This window comes from Linepithema humile, chromosome 4 (assembly GCF_040581485.1).
Source record: "Linepithema humile isolate Giens D197 chromosome 4, Lhum_UNIL_v1.0, whole genome shotgun sequence".
Classification (NCBI taxonomy): domain Eukaryota; kingdom Metazoa; phylum Arthropoda; class Insecta; order Hymenoptera; family Formicidae; genus Linepithema; species Linepithema humile.
In genome coordinates, this window is record NC_090131.1 from 13,975,190 (window position 1) to 13,994,254 (window position 19,065).

At 36.6% G+C, this 19,065-nt stretch overlaps 1 protein-coding gene across 3 annotated transcripts in view; it reads left to right on the plus strand.

Moving 5' to 3' along the window:
- The first annotated feature begins 409 nt into the window (after positions 1-409).
- The window catches only part of LOC105670747 (dystroglycan 1), a 45,006-nt gene continuing 26,350 nt past the window's right edge, over positions 410-19,065 (plus strand). Inside the window, exon 1 of one of the 3 annotated variants that reach the window (XM_012364443.2) lies at positions 410-1,032. The gene's annotated coding sequence lies outside the window, so the exon portion shown is untranslated. Of the gene's footprint in view, positions 1,033-1,062; positions 1,378-19,065 lie in introns of those variants that run through there. The other 2 variants (XM_012364445.2, XM_067354018.1) reach the window with 2 other exon arrangements.

Below are 19,065 nucleotides of genomic sequence, written 5' to 3' on the forward strand. Positions count from 1 at the left end.
ATAAGATTTTCTTGTATTAACGTAGTTGAAACAGAAGAAGAATTGAACAGTGAATGAGAAAAAGAAAGAGATTGTTGTTATCGATAGAACGACAGAGAGCGAGAAAACGAGAGAGAAAGAGACAAAAATAGATCGTAGAGAAGGATGCACTGTGCCAAGCATCGGCGGTGGGAGAAAATGCGCGGTTTGTTGTGCGTTGAAGAAAGATGGTTCGATATATCTAAATATCGGATGAATGCGACAAAGAGAAATCTATGACCATACAAATAAAGATTGAGTCTACATTTGAAGAGAAAGAGAGAAAGAAAGCGAGAATTACAATATACGTACATCGAAGAGAGATGGAACGACGAATTAGAGCGACAGCTGAAACCGAGCGGGTGCGATAGAGAAAAAGAGAAAGAGCGAGAAAGAACGTGCTAGGCTAGTGTTTCGTTCATCACTAAAAAGAGACGATGCTATACGACGGCATCTGGTGACTAGTGCGAGGGATAAAGACGGAGAATTGAACGGAGAACATTTCGTTGTGCGATCAAGAGTGGACGTGAGTGAGAGAACGAGAGGAAGAGGGAGATAGCAAGTGGAGGAAGGGCGAGGATTGGAGAGGGAAGAGCGTACGAGCTGGAAAGCCGCCGGGCGCCATACTGCTGTCGTCCGTTCGTTTCGTACAGTACGCGTTCAGCGGCTTCACGCGATTTCTCGTGGACTCGTCTCGCTGCTGTCGTGTCGTGGTGTCGTTCCTTCGTCGGTAGTGCACGTAATACACACACCACACACACACACACACACACACATATATATATATATATATACACGTATTTTTTTTCTCGGTTGCGCCGACGCGTCGTCGCGCCCGGCATTTTTTCTCGCCATCATTCGTCGGTGCGTGTTCGCGAGAATATACCAGAATCCCGAAAGTGTGGAGGAGACGCCGGCCGCAAACCGCTGGGATTTTTTTCTCACGACGGCGAAACTTCGTACCGCCATCGTTGGAGTTTTTTTTGCTACAAAGAACCTCTGTGCCGACATCAGGTGAGTGCGAGTACACCTGTATGAAGTGTGAGATACTGGAGAGCGTGGCGGAGCGTTAAGGTTAGGTGACGCGAGCCGTGGCAACTCGGATTGCGAATCAGATACCGAGAGTTCTATCGGGAGCATGCAATGTGTATTCGTCTCGGCTCGAACGCGATTATGCGAGACATCGATGTTGCGCATCCTTCGCCAACGACACGCGATCGCTTTTACTTTTGTTCCACCGAGGCATAGCCAAATTCACACATATCCATGGTGCGAGAGACAGGAGATTGAATCAATGGGCGGATGGGATCGACGGACCTGCTCCCACCGGAGAACAAAGAGAATTCTTAACAGTGCCTGGTAATTCTAAGCAGAAAAAATAGTGATCTGAAATAAGTAGAAAAAAGTCAAAAACCTGAAATGTGATCTAATGTACCGTCTTTTATATCACGTAAATATGTTAGATAGAAATGCATAGCAACCGTCCCGATAACTGCTCCTACAACACTGATTATTTAATCCCTGTTATTGCGATTACTGTATATACTGTTTGAAAAAACAATCTGATAATAAATAATGAAGATATATTTGTAATACATTGATATATTACGATTGAAAACAGCATTGATTTGTCAATATAAGTACTAATTTTTTCAATAACTTTAATTAAAACTACGTTATCTTTTTTTCAAAATGACAATTATGTGATTATGACGAAAACAGCGTTATTTTTAGAAAATAAATAAAGGGAGACACTAATGGTAGACGAGAGTGTAACTGTGAACGGTTTTTGGGCGACGGAGCGACTTTTGGGAACATGCTCCTCGCATTTCGCCAGGCTAATGTCGTCGACTGTGACTCTCGCACGATCGAATGCGTGGGGGAATTTCGTAGAACGGAGGGAAGAAAGTGAGAGCAAGTCGCGGAAAGGAAGCGAGTCGGAGAGTTATGTCTTATTCTTAGAGCGAATCTTGGTGCTAAAAAAAGAAAGAAATTCTGATATAATACAGAACAGACCGGGAGGAGCTTGACGTTGCGCACGACTTGCTGCGGCAGGAAGTTTATGCATTAAGTTTAACCATTGGTGACTTTTTCCCTTCGTGGAAATTAAAAGCGCGAAAAGGAAAACTGCTGCAGTCGGTGGCGTTAACGAGCTTCTTCTTGACCGAATTAATTCGACCTCGTTGATTTAATCTGAATTTGCTGACTTTGTCACTTGCATATTTTCTTTTTTGAAAGAAGTAGGACAAAATAATGAGAGGCATGCTTGTTTATTTGCATGCATACGTTACGAAATGATGATGAAATAATAAAAACGAAACTATCACTGGAAGTACTATTGAAAATCGGTAGCTTTAGTAAATGTTAGCTTGTATTAATAATTGCTTAATTATTAAAATTTGTATAATTTGATATTCTCATTACAAAAAGTATCTTTACTAAGTATAATTTACAGTTTAATTATACGTAGTAAAAATGGTAGTAATGAGATTATTATTTTTCGGAAATTTCAGAACTTTTAACACAACCTTAAATTAGTATTTTGTTGAAGTAAAGTTTAATTGAAATTACTTTCCATCAAACATTTATTCTATTAAAAAGCATTTCTGAAGTTCATGAAATCTTTTTCTAAAACGAAATAGGGCAAAATGATGAAAAGCAATTATTTATTTGCATGTGTATGTAATGAATATGAAAATAACTAAATTATTAGCAGCCGAGAGCTTTAATAAATATACTTGTTTATATTAATAACTGCATAATTATTAAAATCTGATAGTATTCAATTTTCCATCACGAAAAATGTATGCGTCATACACACAGCATGTTTTTCTCATAATTTCTAATAAAATTATTTGTAACAAAAATATCTAAAAAGATTATGTTTATATTAAAATTTCGCAATTTTTAGTCTTAAATTAACATATTGCATTCGTTTCTACAGCTACAAGTATAGATTTTGTAGGTATTTTTTGATACTTGATCTGTTAAACAGTATTTCTGATATTAATGAGGTTTTTATTTTTAAATGGAAGAGTGAGAAATGTTGTTATTTATTTGCATGCATACGTGGTGTAATAAATATGAAAATGATAAAGTTATTGGTAAAATCATAGTTTATCGGTAAAACTGCTACTTCAGTAAAAATATTTTTTTGAATTAATAACTATTTAATTATTAAAATTCAAAAGCATTAAATTTCCAAAAATATGTGTACACAGAGTGTGTATCTTTTCATAAAGTGCAGTTAAATTATTCGTAAGAAAAATATTTTAAAAAACATTATCCAAAACATTTATCCAAAATGTTTAATTTTTATCAAAACTTCAATATTTTGCTGAATTAAAATTTTCTCTTGGATTATTTTTTTTATCAATAACTACTTAATTATTAAAACCTTATAATATTATATTTTATCATATACATATATATATATATATATATATATATATATATATATATATATATAATATTATATTTTTTATTATGAAAAATAATGCATGTATGTATACGTACATATATATATATATATATATATAAATAATGTGTATATATATATATATATATATATGTGTGTGTGTGTGTGTGTGTAGAATGCCTTTTTCAGTCGACACTTTTTAAACGTTTAAAGATTAACAGTTTCGCGGAAAGCAAGCTTACCAGAGCATTTTAAGAGGTATAATTTTTTTTGGCAAAATTAAAAAAATATTCTTTAGAAGTATACAAAAATTTATTAAGTTAAGAAAAAGCATTTATAAATTCTACAGAATAGTCTTTGACTACGTGTGTGCATCGCGTGCATGCGTTAGAATAGCTGTTGGAATACCGAGAGTATCCAACGTAGAGGTTCCTAGTAGGGCATTCAACGTTTAACGCACTCCGACCGCAAAAGCTTAATTTTTCATTTATAGAAAATGTGAATTTCTAATAAAATCTGAAGTTAACATTCTGTTGTAATTATCTGGAATTACTTGTTCTGTAGAAATAAGCATAAAGATAGTAGCCATTCACTAAAGTAGCTATGCTGTCAAAAGGCATTCCTTAAGTTTGTGGGGACTATCTCACGTTTATGCTTCATCGATGATGCATAGCTGCCGATATTCCCATCGCTAGGACAGGCGACACACACACGAGTCGATCGCCCGTCTTAACCTCTGTGAAGTTGGCACCCCATTTTTAAAAAAATCAATTTTTTTTTAGAGTTCTGAATGCACCTCAAAGAGTTCTAGAATTCTCCATAAAATTTATAAATAGTTCCGGCGAATTAGACAAAAAAATCCATTATTGAAAGTATGGGGTGCTAACTTCACAAAACGTTATCACAATATTGACGATAACAGCTTAATCGTCGGAAATAATTAAAAATATCAGTAGAATTATTTGTAGAACTCTTGAGGTGCTACCCAGAACTCCAACGAAAAAATTAAAATTCCAAAAAAATTTTATTCTTATTGGAACTTAGAATATTTTCTTAATCGGTGATACGAAAAATAGCGAGAACTTGTTATATATTGGTCTGAGCGCTTTGAACCTTAATAATTATTGTTAGAACTCTTGAGGTGCTACCTGGAACTCCAATAAAATAATCAAAATTCCAAAAAAATTTTTCACTCTTCGGGACTTCAAAAATTTTCGATTGGTGATACAAAAAATAGCGAGAACTTTTTATATATTGGTCTGAGCGTTTCGAACCTTAATAATTATCGTTAGAACTCTTGAGGTGCTACTCAGAACTCCAATAAAATAATCAAAATTCCAAAAAAGTTCTCGTTATTTTTTGTATCACCGATCGAAAATTTTTGAAGTCCCGAAGAGTGAGAAATTTTTTTGGAATTTTGATTATTTTATTGGAGTTCCGGGTAGCACCTCAAGAGTTCTACAAATAATTCTAATGATATTTTTAATTATTTCCGACGATTAAGCTGTTATCGTCAATTTTGTGATAACGTTTTGTGAAGTTAGCACCCCATACTTTCAATAATGGATTTTTTTGTCTAATTCGCCGGAACTATTTATAAATTTTATGGAGAACTCTAGAACTCTTTGGGGTGCATTCAGAACTGTAAAAAAAAATTGATTTTTTTAAAAATGGGGTGCCAACTTCACAGAGGTCCCGTCTTACATTATGACCGTTTCCTCTCGCGCCTGCGGCATAAATTTCGAGTTCTGACTGCATTATGCATGCTGCGCGATGCACGAAATATTACCATAAGTTGTGGTGCCTTGCCGCTGTCGCTGCGTACAAAGACGGATCGCTTTTTGCGTCAGCCGTCGTTGCAACGGCGAACGCATGAATTTTTAATCGCCATCAGAAATTTGGTGTCGCATCGCCAAAGTGCGTCCCAAGTGCATTCGCGTTTGACCAGTGATTCCGCGTGGAATACGTAAACTGGACAAAGTTACGGTAAGAAACACTGGCGACATAGTGCAGTCGCCGATGATACATTTCTGTGTTATTTAAAAGTTTAAACAGACTCGACGGCATTTTACTATTTTAGCATACTTCACTGTTTAGCATTATAAAGAGTCTTTACAGTGTTTATACTGTATATGAATATCTCTATACGGTCTTCAAATTTATTTTTTAGTATCCCATATATTTGGATATTATTAAAAATTAAAGTTGCTGATATATGTATAAGTAGCTGCAAAATCTCTTGGTCACACGAAAAATGAAACTTGGAAGTTTTGTGGAAGCCAAAGAGCAATGAAGAAAGAAAGAAAGATGGTGGTGCTGAATCTGTTTGATCTAGCAACGGATGTGTAATGTGCTCCTTTTTTCGGGCTGTTTGAGTGAAATCGAACTCTGTTTGATTGGAAGAAGTTCGCCAGAGTTCTTGGGCTCGCGAGCTGTCAAACTTTTCTCGTGCTCCACCACTATGCATCACTCTACGATATGACAAAGAACCGACGCATTTTCGCAGCAAATCCATTTTTCCCTTCCATTTTCCGCGACGTCTCCCGATCATCCGATGAAAAATTCGTGGACATTTCTGTCGATTAAAGCTTGGAAATTGCGACGCCATGATTCCACTCCTGACGCGCGTAATCGCTTAATATTGTAAGAGTGTCATCAGTTTTAATTATTATTTATTTTAATTGTAGAAGTTGTTAATTTTAATTAGTTTTAATTGAACTATGGAAATGGTTATTATGTCTAGATTAATCAGTGTTACAAAAATATGTTGCATAATATGCAGAGATTATTGCAGATATTAGTGTGTAGCAGTCAGCCTTTTATGCAATTTATGCGTGTGCATGCGTGCGAGTGACCATGCTATAATACAAAGTACAGTAGATATCGTGTAACTTGATCAACTCGGACTCGCACGAGACGTTAGCTTCTTTAGAGAGCCATCAATCGATTCACCAATGCTCGAGCCCTACTACATCCTTCTACGCTTCATTCACGATAAACGCTCATCTTTAATTCGCTTGCTCTTTCCACTCGCTTAAATTCTGCGATAAGATAACGGCCTCTCTATGCGTTATTTTTGTTCCAAGCGTAATCTTCTTTTATGCGTTCGTAATCATTTTGATTTATCGATTTTGGGATTATTTGCCGATGATAAAGGATCTCTGGAATTTTTCGAAAATATAGAACACACACCGCCCGCCACGTCGGCGGAAAATCTCATTAAGATCCGTTAGGTTTGCTCGAGAAGGGCACTCATGAAAATGTAACTACTGGGCGAATTAAGGCCTAATCAGTCGATTTGCTTTTTCCTCGAGCTCGACGTCTTATAAGTTAGCGGAACAAAATGAGCAGAATCAATTTTAATTTATATTTTTATTTGCTGCTTATTTGTTGCTAACAAGTTGCCAAAGAAAAAAATTTGTTGCTCTGCAGGGTTTTTTAAAAATTAATGTTCCGCTAAAGGAAGATTAAGTTAGCGGGACAACTACTAATAATATATATATATAGCAATAAATTGTACATAACAGTAACATAATAATTTGTTGCTAATTTGTTGCTCTCAAAATATATAATTTATTGCTTGCAAAATAAGTTTAAACTTAAACAATAGCGAAAAAACTTTCAGCGTGCATACTTACAAGAACTATCAGAAAAAAAATTTGTTGCTTAAATTTGACCCTTGGATATTATCTAAATTTGTTGCTTTCGAAATATGCAAGTTCCGAATTTGTTGCTTGCAAAATAAGTTGCCAATTATATTAGATAAAATATCAGCATAAGTCGATATATTTTGTGTAATATAATTGGCAACTTATTTTGCAAGCAACAAATTCGGAACTTGCATATTTCGAAAGCAACAAATTTAGATAATATCCAAGAGTCAAATTTAAGCAACAAATTTTTTTTCTGATAGTTCTTGTAAGTATGCACGCTGAAAGTTTTTTCGCTATTGTTTAAGTTTAAACTTATTTTGCAAGCAATAAATTATATATTTTGAGAGCAACAAATTATTATGTTACTGTTATGTACAATTTATTGCTATATATATATATTATTAGTAGTTGTCCCGCTAACTTAATCTTCCTTTAGCGGAACATTAATTTTTAAAAAACCCTGCAGAGCAACAAATTTTTTTCTTTGGCAACTTGTTAGCAACAAATAAGCAGCAAATAAAAATATAAATTAAAATTGATTCTGCTCATTTTGTTCCGCTAACTTATAAGACGTTCGAGCTCGCGTCTTGTTAATTTCGATTTACCCTCGGATGATTTTTTGCTTTCCATGGAAAAGGGTTCTTCGGGGCTAATATTCTTATCTCCCGCGCAATTAACATTAATGAAAAGCCATCGACATGGAGCCGGTTCTCTCACGCTTGTTCATTAAGACTCATTAGAGACGTACTGACCTCACTTCGAGTCTCCATGAGCTATACGGCGCGGATCGGTTTCTCTTCGCATACGCTTCTTTTAGCGTGCGCTGTAATATATCATGTTAGATTAAAGATCCGATTCATGAGAAGACTTTTCTGATCATGTTCACTATAAACATATGCTTGTAATAACATTCTTTGAAAAATTCCACAACAATTCTTATTTTGATCTTTGGCAAAAAATAAGTCGAAGAAGAATGTACATATGTGTTTTATAATTATTAATTATTTGACACTGATTTAATTATTTTTTATATTAAATTATTCGTCTTATATATAATTACGCAATTATTGTTGAAAATGTAGATTAAAGATATGTAATTATGCGCCATCACTTGAATATATTAATGAAACTTGATAATGTTGCTGTATATAAAACGTCTCGGCTCAGTTGGTGCAGCTTGTGCAATGCATACATTACGAAATGTGTTACATGAATAACTTCTTAAAAGCGGCTGTTTAATTTTGTGAGGAATTATATCCCCGCTGTGAAAACTTTCGTCGCATAGCTGCACCGTATTCTTTCCACAGCCTGCAGCAACTTTCGACGATGCCAGCAGGCTAATGGCATTTCAGCGGCATTTACGGTGTCCTCATAACGGTGTCCTCTTGATAATGCCGACCGCCCTAACGTTTTACGAAGCGGCAACTCGCAATATATTATATTATAGAATCGCGTACTCCAGGATACGAAAGCGGTATCGAGAGAGTCTTCTCTCAGTCTACGCTAATATTGCGAGCAATTGGTGTATTTTTTCACTGGCAGCGTCCGCATACCTCCGTGTGCACGGTATTTCGCGTACGATATTTTATCGGAGAATTTCGGCGCGCTCGCTTTATCTAGTGAATATTCGTATCTCTTCTCTTTAGCGTGCGTAAGCAATAATCGAAATTACTTTTGTATTAATAAAGCGTCCAAAGCTTTCAAAATGGCAGATAGATATACTTTTGATCGTGCGCGTAATCTCCGTGCCGTACGATTGTTACCAGCAATACTTTTCCGTCGGGGTAGTGGAGTGAATCGCCGTGAATTTTTTTCTTTACAATAAAATAATGTTCCGAGTATATTTTTTTCTCTGCTATCCGGGAAAACTTAACGAAACAGACAAAAGGCGAGGGGAGGAGGGCATATTTTTCGCACGATGCACCGCCCGCATCCTGGTCACGATTAATTAACCCGGCCGTCGGCGGTCGAGCGTGTCTTATTTGCGGACTTAAATGGAAAATAGAACGTGTAACGAAGGAGGCGGATATTCGTCTCGCGCTGCCAGTGCTCGCACTTGTTCGAGGAGAGTGGGAGAAAAGAGGGTGGAAAAAGAATGGATTTCCGACAAATAAATGCCGCGCGTGGAAGTCGCACGGAAATTAAAGGCTCTGAAACTCAATCGTTCAATCATTTCTGAATCACAATGACTCCGCAATCGCCAAAGCGGATGTTGCCAGCGAAATGTCGAAATTAGCACATGGGAAAGTATGAATCTCCATACAACTTGTTCCGAGATCGCGGCTCATTCGTTTTTTCGCGATTGTCAAATTCCGCCAGTGATTTCAATCGCAATCTCCCCCCCCCCCCTCGAAGTATCGGTTTCCGCTTTCGACGAGAGCCGCTGCCGCGAATATTGATTAACGAGCAGAATATTCTTTGAAATAGAGTAATAATAAAAATATAACTTCGTAATCCATTTATTATACAGAGAGCATATTAAAATGTAATAACATGCAAATTAATTAATTTAGTTATCAAATAAATATTATGATATACCTATGCAAATAACGTTAAACTTCATTAATTTGTTGTCTTATTAAAATGTCATTTGGAATTTCCAATTCACTGTCGCTTGTATGCATGCGACTGCTGCGTTTATCTTGATAAATATGTAAGGTTTCGTCATTTGCACTTCAAGTTTCCCCAATTTGCTCGCTAAATTCCTCAATGTATTTTCGAAAAATGAACGGGTTTACGGTGGTCTCATTATGATAACGTATATTTATCGCGTTGAAGAACATACATACGTGCACAAAGAAGAGATTCAGAAGCGCGTAAAGTACAACGGGTTTACGCGATATTACGTGAGATAAGCATTTGAATAGTCGCCCGAAGAGATAATAAGGCGAGTAGTAATGTCAGCCCAAAGCACAGGTTATGATATTTTCAAATATGGAATAAAGTAGCATGGGAAATCATAAACGAGCGAAATTAACAAATACAGAGAAGCGCGGTAATTTGTTGCAGCATTCGTGTGTCATCTCGTGTACAGTATCTCAAGATCGATGAAGGTACTGAAGGAAGTCGTTGCTCGCCCTCCCTCATTCTGACATCCGCTCGCACAAAGGCGACCTTGTTTTTCTTCATGATGCATTCGAAAGAAGCACATGCATGTATGCGCCACTCGCGTTAAACATTCAGGAGGCATTTTTCGTTCAAGCACAGCCCGAAAGTTCATGGATTTTCTTGCAGACATATTTCCTCAGTAGCGATCGCTACGTTGTGACAAGTGGCGTTGACAGCATTCCGTCGGCATCTCGTTAAAACTGCAAGTTGGCAACGGATAACATTTCGCTCCGAAAGCGAGGAAGCTGGGATCCTCGGAAGCTTCGTAAATTAAAATTGGAAAACTCGCTTTGCGCGTCGCAACGGAGCTTTTTTTAAATGAGGACGAGGCGGGGGGAAGAGGGCAGCTTGTTATCGAATGTGATATAACTGAAAAAGGTATATGACGAGAAAGTCGGGTATTACGATAGTTTAATGAGACAAGATAACTACTAACTTTATTTACTCGCGCTTATTCAGGTATTGTAGTCACTGTTTACTTATGTATTATGTTGACAAAATCAAAAAGAGATACTTTGGTAGAACTTTTAGAGTGAAAAGTATGTGTGAGATCAAGCACGAAAAAAAAACACATTCTTTTCCACCGCTTCGAAAATCTGTCACATCTACGTTGAACGTAATCTCTCTGCTCGTATTTTACGTCATCCCTTTAAATCGCATAAACACCGGCCACGGTAAACATCGAGTGTATAGCGTGCGATTGAATGTGCTGCTGCACGTTCGACGAGAGAGCAGAACTCAAAGTGCATTCGTAAAAAAGCGATCGCACGCGCGCTAAAAAGCGGCCGGATTACAATCGACAAATTCTTTCGCGAAATTGAGCGGCTCTCAATCCGTCAGATTACCGGGATTATCGCCGAATCCCATTGGGGGCTTGTCATTTCTCTCCGGAAGAAGCGAACGTGCTCGAGGAATTTCAATGAGTTATCGGACTGATTCTCTTCGATTTTAAATTAATGTTACTGTCAAGAGAGAAGTAAAAGCAATTTCTGCTTTCGTCTAAATTTTATTCCGACGCTTAAGAAAATCTGTAGAAGTGCAATTTGCTGTTAAATTAATTAACTGAGTATCACGCCGAAAAAGCAAAATTGCGCGGGATAGCTCGTGGTGGAAACGTGCGGCGGCACATCAAAGTCAATTATCGCGGCGCTTAGAAATCTATTTTTCTTGCTCTCCGTTTTTCAATACCGCAGTAGCAATAATTCTCGCGCGAAGATCGATAAATATATCTTCAACGACCTCGCGCTCACTCGTCGTCAATCTTTCCGCAAGAAAAATAATGGCATTGCTCGTTAAGTTATTCTATCAGACTGCAGCCTTACCGGATGTTTATGATTAATTGATTTCGGTAATTTAGTATACATGTTGATCTAATGCACAGAATTCCTTATCGTATCCGCGCAATCGACGTGTTTGCACGGAAGAGATAAAAAATTACCCCCATTAAGTTGGACCCCCCACCATCGCCAAATCAAGTCGCACCTATCAATTAATTTAGTGCTAATTATGTGCTAATTAGTTGCCGCAATCCGGATTTTGTTGCTCTTACCGTTTAGCAGGAATTCACGTTTAAAGTGGGGGGGGGGGCAGCTTAATGTCAAGCTGGCCCTCCCCATAACAAAAAAAATATATAGAGTGCTCGAATCAAAAAATCATTTATACCAGAATTTGTTGCTATTTTGTTGCTCCAAGATAGCGTGAAAACATTTTGAAAAAATTATATTATTTACAGTAAATGCGTAGTGTCGTATAGTGGTGTGTACTGGTATATCTTAAATAATGCAATTTTTTCAAAATGTTTTCACGCTATCTTAGAGCAACAACATAGCAACAAATTCTAGCATAAATAATTTCTTGATTTGAGCACTCTATATATTTTTTTCCGCTATGGGGGGGGCTAACTTAATATCAAGATAGCTCACTTAATACAAACATCAATTCTTGCTAAACGGTAAAAGCAACAAAATCCGGACTACAGCAACAAATTAGCACATAATTAGCACTAAATTAATAATAATAAATTAATTAAAAGATGCGACTTTACTTAAGAATGATTACGTTGCACCATGTCATGTACAATCTAAGTAAAATTGACTACAAGAAATTTGTTGCTTGTATGATTTCGGTACCAAATTAATCTACAGACAATATACTATTTAAAAAAATAAGAAACTGAATTTGTTGCTCGTTTTAAAGTATCGAGAAGCGACACTTTGTCGTCGCGGACCGGTACGGCGCGGATTAAAAACGTTATAATTAGTTGAAATAATTTGTTGCTCGTATGTTTCTGGTCTCAAGTTAATCTACGAACAATATACTATTCAAAAAAATAAGAAACTGAATTTGTTGCTCGTTTTAAAGTATCGAGAAGCGACACTTTGTCGTCGCGGACCGGTACAGCGCGGACTTAAAACGTTATAATTAATTGAAATAATTTGTTGCTCGTATGTTTCTGGTCTCAAATTAATCTACAGACAATATACTATTTAAAAAAATAAGAAACTGAATTTGTTGCTCGTTTTAAAGTATCGAGAAGCGACACTTTGTCGTCGCGGACCGGTACGGCGCGGATTAAAAACGCTATAATTAGTTGAAATAATTTGTTGCTCGTATGTTTCTGGTCTCAAGTTAATCTACGAACAATATACTATTCAAAAAAATAAGAAACTGAATTTGTTGCTCGTTTTAAAGTATCGAGAAGCGACACTTTGTCGTCGCGGACCGGTACAGCACGGACTAAAAACGTTATAATTAGTTGAAATAATTTGTTGCTCGTATGTTTCTGGTCTCAAATTAATCTACGAACAATATACTATTCAAAAAAATAAGAAACTGAATTTGTTGCTCGTTCTAAAGTATCGAGAAGCGACACTTTGTCGTCGCGGACCGGTACGGCGCGGATTAAAAACGTTATAATTAGTTAAAAAAATTTGTTGCTTGTATGTTTTTGGTACCAAATTAATCTACAGACTCTGTACTATCGAAATATATAAGAAACTAAATTTGTTGCTCGTTTTAAAGTATCAAGAAGCGACACTTTGTCGTCGCGGACTGGTACGGCGTGGATTAATAACGTTATAATTAGTTGAAATAATTTGTTGCTCGTATGTTTCTGGTCTCAAATTAATCTACGAACAATATACTATTCAAAAAAATAAAAAACTGAATTTGTTGCTCGTTTTAAAGTATCGAGAAGAAACAATTTAAGAAGAAACTTTTTATAGTGTCCTTTTTGACACTTTACAACGAGCAACAAATTCAATTTTTTATATATTTTGATAGTACAGAGTCTGTAGATTGATTTGGTACCAAAAACATGCGAGCAACAAATTTTTTTAACTAATTATAACGTTTTTAGTCCGCGCCGTATCAATCCGCGACGACAAAGTGTCGCTTCTCGATACTTTAAAACAAGCAACAAATTCAGTTTCTTATTTTTTTGAATAGTATATTGTTCGTAGATTAATTTGGTACCAAAAACATACGAGCAACAAATTATTTCAATTAATTATAAACGTTTTTAGTCCGCGCCGTACCGTTCCGCGACGACAAAGTATCGCTTCTCGATACTTTAAAACGAGCAATAAATTCAGTTTCTTATTTTTTTGAATAGTATATTGTTCGTAGATTAATTTGAGACCAGAAACATACGAGCAACAAATTATTTCAACTAATTATAACGTTATTAATCCGCGCCGTACCAGTCCGCGACGACAAAGTGTCGCTTCTTGATACTTTAAAACAAGCAACAAATTTAGTTTCTTATATATTTCGATAGTACAGAGTCTGTAGATTAATTTGGTACCAAAAACATACGAGCAACAAATTTTTTAAACTAATTATAACGTTTTTAATCCGCGCCGTACCGGTCCGCGACGACAAAGTGTCGCTTCTCGATACTTTAGAACGAGCAACAAATTCAGTTTCTTATTTTTTTGAATAGTATATTGTTCGTAGATTAATTTGAGACCAGAAACATACGAGCAACAAATTATTTCAATTAATTATAACGTTTTAAGTCCGCGCTGTACCGGTCCGCGACGACAAAGTGTCGCTTCTCGATACTTTAAAACGAGCAACAAATTCAGTTTCTTATTTTTTTGAATAGTATATTGTTCGTAGATTAACTTGAGACCAGAAACATACGAGCAACAAATTATTTCAACTAATTATAACGTTTTTAATCCGCGCCGTACCGGTCCGCGACGACAAAGTGTCGCTTCTCGATACTTTAAAACGAGCAACAAATTCAGTTTCTTATTTTTTTAAATAGTATATTGTCTGTAGATTAATTTGGTACCGAAATCATACAAGCAACAAATTTCTTGTAGTCAATTTTACTTAGATTGTACATGACATGGTGCAACGTAATCATTCTTAAGTAAAGTCGCATCTTTTAATTAATTTATTATTATTAATTTAGTGCTAATTATGTGCTAATTTGTTGCTGTAGTTCGGATTTTGTTGCTTTTACCGTTTAGCAAGAATTGATGTTTGTATTAAGTGAGCTATCTTGATATTAAGTTAGCCCCCCCCATAGCGGAAAAAAATATATAGAGTGCTCAAATCAAGAAATTATTTATGCTAGAATTTGTTGCTATGTTGTTGCTCTAAGATAGCGTGAAAACATTTTGAAAAAATTGCATTATTTAAGATATACCAGTACACACCACTATACGACACTACGCATTTACTGTAAATAATATAATTTTTTCAAAATGTTTTTACGCTATCTTGGAGCAACAAAATAGCAACAAATTCTGGTATAAATGATTTTTTGATTCGAGCACTCTATATATTTTTTTTGTTATGGGGAGGGCCAGCTTGACATTAAGCTGCCCCCCCCCCTCCCACTTTAAACGTGAATTCCTGCTAAACGGTAAGAGCAACAAAATCCGGATTGCGGCAACTAATTAGCACATAATTAGCACTAAATTAATTGATAGGTGCGACTTGATTTGGCGATGGTGGGGGGTCCAACTTAATGGGGGTTAAAAAATTAAATTTATTTCTTGATGTCACTAGTATCGATAATTGAATTTGTCGTGCCTCGATTTATTTGCAAATATTCGGAAAAAAACAACATTTTATTGGTAATAAATTTGCGTATCTAACAATTGTTTTGTTGGAAAATCTTCGGTAAATCTGGAATACGCGATTGATAACCGACAATGATCGTTTTTGGAAAATATTTTTTGATAAAGTAGCACAAAACGCATGAACATGTGTGCTCACACAGAAAACGTAATATGGTATGCACTGAACGCAGTGAATGGAACTCTGTGGTTCGCGGAGTTATGAATGAGCTCAGAAGTTGAATGCATGCGAATATGTGTTAAAGCGGCAATTTTGCGACGTGCATTTGCGCGAAGCGCACGTGACTCTATTAACATAATTCTAACTTATTCCGGGAGATTGATGAAGACTACTGAAGTACAAGAGTCGCATATTTACGAGTCTAAGCATAGACGAAATCTTATCTTGCAAGAGATAATGGAGTGAACGTGAAAGGAAAGATAAATTTACAAACAAAACAATTTATCTATGTTTTTCAGATGAACTGTGTGGCTAGGAAACGTAAAACAATTTAGGAAATATTTCAACATCGTGTCGCGGAGAAATATTTTTAGGTTTTTACAATCATATTTTTTTCGCAATTTAAAAAAGAATGTAAATTCAAGCTTTATAGTTTCACGCGTTTAATTTATTTCTTGTCCGAGAAGATGTCAATATTTGCATTCTGTTCTGGCGGCACGTAGGTGAAATTATGGATATCGACATTTGACGAAGCCCACATTAATCAGGAAATTCCTGAGGTGATGTCGCTCAATCTCTTTGACAGTAACTGACAGCGCAGCTGATATACATTCTGCTGCCGATGAAAGTGAAAATTGCCTTTTCTCTCCCTCTCTCTCCTCTCCCCCCCTCTCTCTCTCTCCTCTCTCTCCCCTTTCTCTTCCCCTCCTCCCACTCCAAACGTCATTTTTATATTATAGGCAAGTTATCTTCCTGTGTGTGGGCTGACACGGCAAAAGGCGAAAGGTAAATTGGATACGGGGCCTTATTATAGTAAAACTTATTGATTTTATTTTTTACACTTTACCATTTATTCATTTTGCCACGAAATATCTCAAGTAAGCATTTCAATAATGTATATTGGTATTTTTTCCATGCATTCCTTTTTACGTAAGCGTTTTACACTTGCCCACCAACCTTTTGCGTCGATATTTTACCTACACGTGTTTTACCTACGCATGTACAATCACAAAGAAATCTTTAATAGGTTTTGCATTCACATATTGAGTCGGGTTGAAATTTTTTCCCGGCATTTTTGCATTGATTGCGTATCCGTACACGCGCGGAATACCACGGGGAAACATAGGTGGGTTCTATGTTTCCGAACGGCTTGATGGTGGTTTGCGCATCGAAAGTGTACGGCTGGGCCGGTTCAATCGGTTCGTCCGGCAGGTTTGTTTGTGTATAAACTCAGTGTGTATAAACTCGCTTTTCGGTTCACCGCCAGTGATTAAATATCGTTGGAATGATTCTATTGGATGCCTCGCACATTTATCGGATTTCATCTCGACGTTACACCTCTTGATGGTCGATGTCGATTTACATCGAGTTAAATCGATTAAATGTTGCGAAAATCAAATCCTGAAATTTTTTGTAAATCTTGAAAATTGTCTCATGAGAGATTCTGTATTTGCAACAATATGTTTAGACTCGAAAAATTGTAGAAAACAATAAAACGCAATAAAAATGTTCGATATTTGAAAATTGAATTGTTTTCAAAGTGTCGAATATAAATTTCTTTATTTATTTATTTCTGTATATTATTCGCAGATGTATGTCGATAAATAAGCACTGCATGACGATTTTTATACGTGCGAGTTAGGGCAATGGCTTCTGTAATCTGATTTCTACATCGCGCGACCTATAGTCTGCATCCGCCATCACGCTTCTCAATTTTACATCAAGAAGGGCAGAGAGAAAAAGAGAGAAAATCAACGAGTTAGCTCAAAGAAATATGCGCTTTAAATGTTTTTCTTTTTGTTATTCCGCTTTCAATCTCTTACTGTCAGAATTTATAAATTTCGTGAAGCTGCCGAGTGACTTTTTGCTTTACAAAATGTTCGAATTTTATAAAATGTATAGTGTCTTAAGTTGAATTCCAATAGATATCGATAAAATAGCGAAAATCTTACTGCTGAATGAGATATTTGCCTGTGAGTCGCGCTGTTATCGGAGAAGTATCGTGATGAGTCAACGCAGCAGTGCGAAGACAGGAGTGTGATTTCGGAGCGAATCGAAAGAAGTTGGGCGAAAGACTATTTAACTTGTAACCGTGAGAAATGAGCCGATTGAGTTTGTAAATTTGAGTTTGACTGTATCAGAACATTGATAATTTTGAATAAATTTCGTGTTCTGTAGAAATACAATTATAGAAATACAAATATATTTGTGATTGTATTTGCGCAATAATAATTGTGTTTTTATTATTATTGCGACCATTTCCTTACAAATGTATTTTTTTTGCTGTGAAAGCAAATTCCAGTTTTTTAAAAGAAATGCGATATTATTCGATCTGTTTAGAGGAAAGGAAACTTTTCGATGCATATCTAAAGTACCTCTCGAATAGAAGTAGGTTTGACTTAATATCAAAAGCTACACTTTTTAGATAATTTATTGTACAATGATACGCTGCTCGATGCAGGTGATAAGGCGACGCCACCCATTGCTAGCTACGACAATAGTATCGTTCGATTGACTCGCGACTTTCGTGAAAATTTCACCAGTTTCCTGCTCCGTGGGTTCTTCCGAGTGGCCGCGTCAAATATAGTACTGTTCCTGAAAGCACGTACGACAATTCTCGTCCCACTTTTGCCTCTACTCGCGTGCGCATACGCGTTCCATCGTTCTAATCTCGCTGCATTCTCTTAGTGTATTCGTAGTGGTCGTGTGGATAAATTGTTTTTGTAAGTAGGTAGACACACACATACACACACCTGCATTTTGATTTTGACGATCGTAAATAACGTATAGACCTAAATGGGTTATAGAAGGTTTACTGCCGCGTCATAAGCGACGTTAAGTTTACCGAAATTTATTGCCGTCAATTGCGATGACGTCATCGTCAATAATGTCACACGCATTTTTGCCCTGTATTACGGGAACGGAGTCGTAATTTCACTTGACAGTTTAGCAAATGATCGACGATAGCATTCGGCGTCAATTTTGACAATGTAGCTCGATGACGATATACGACGGCGTACGTACATCACGTCTCGAACGCGTAATGCTTTTAACAACGCGCGATGTGTTCCCGGTACACACCCGGGAGCGGATTTATTTTCGGAAGTTGATGCAAACCGGCTGTGCGCATATTCAACGACCGCGTCACTCTTCCTCGGTTAACCGCGACGGGACAGCCGCGTTGCATACATGAGGTTATCGCCTATAGCGCCTATAACGCCTATCGTCTATAATAAAAACAATCGCATACATCTAATTGTAAGACGGAAAGTAAGCCCGATGGAGGAAAGACGGAGACGAGCTGCGGGTTGAATCACAAGCGATGACATGTATGTGAGAGGTTAGGTATCGCATTGAGAATTCCTTCATAGGCAGTGATTGTGACGAAATTATCGAAACTTTATCAGCACAGCTGGAAATAAATATAGAAACAAAATTGACATTAATAAATTAAATAATTACGACTAGAATTTTCCTACATAATTTTTATACTTAATTTAATATTGAATAAAGTTAGCGCTCAAGTGACAGTTTTATGCGACTTTATTACACAAATGTTATGCGTTATGCACGCGCAAAAGTTAGCTAGTGCGCGGCGCTAATATAATCGCA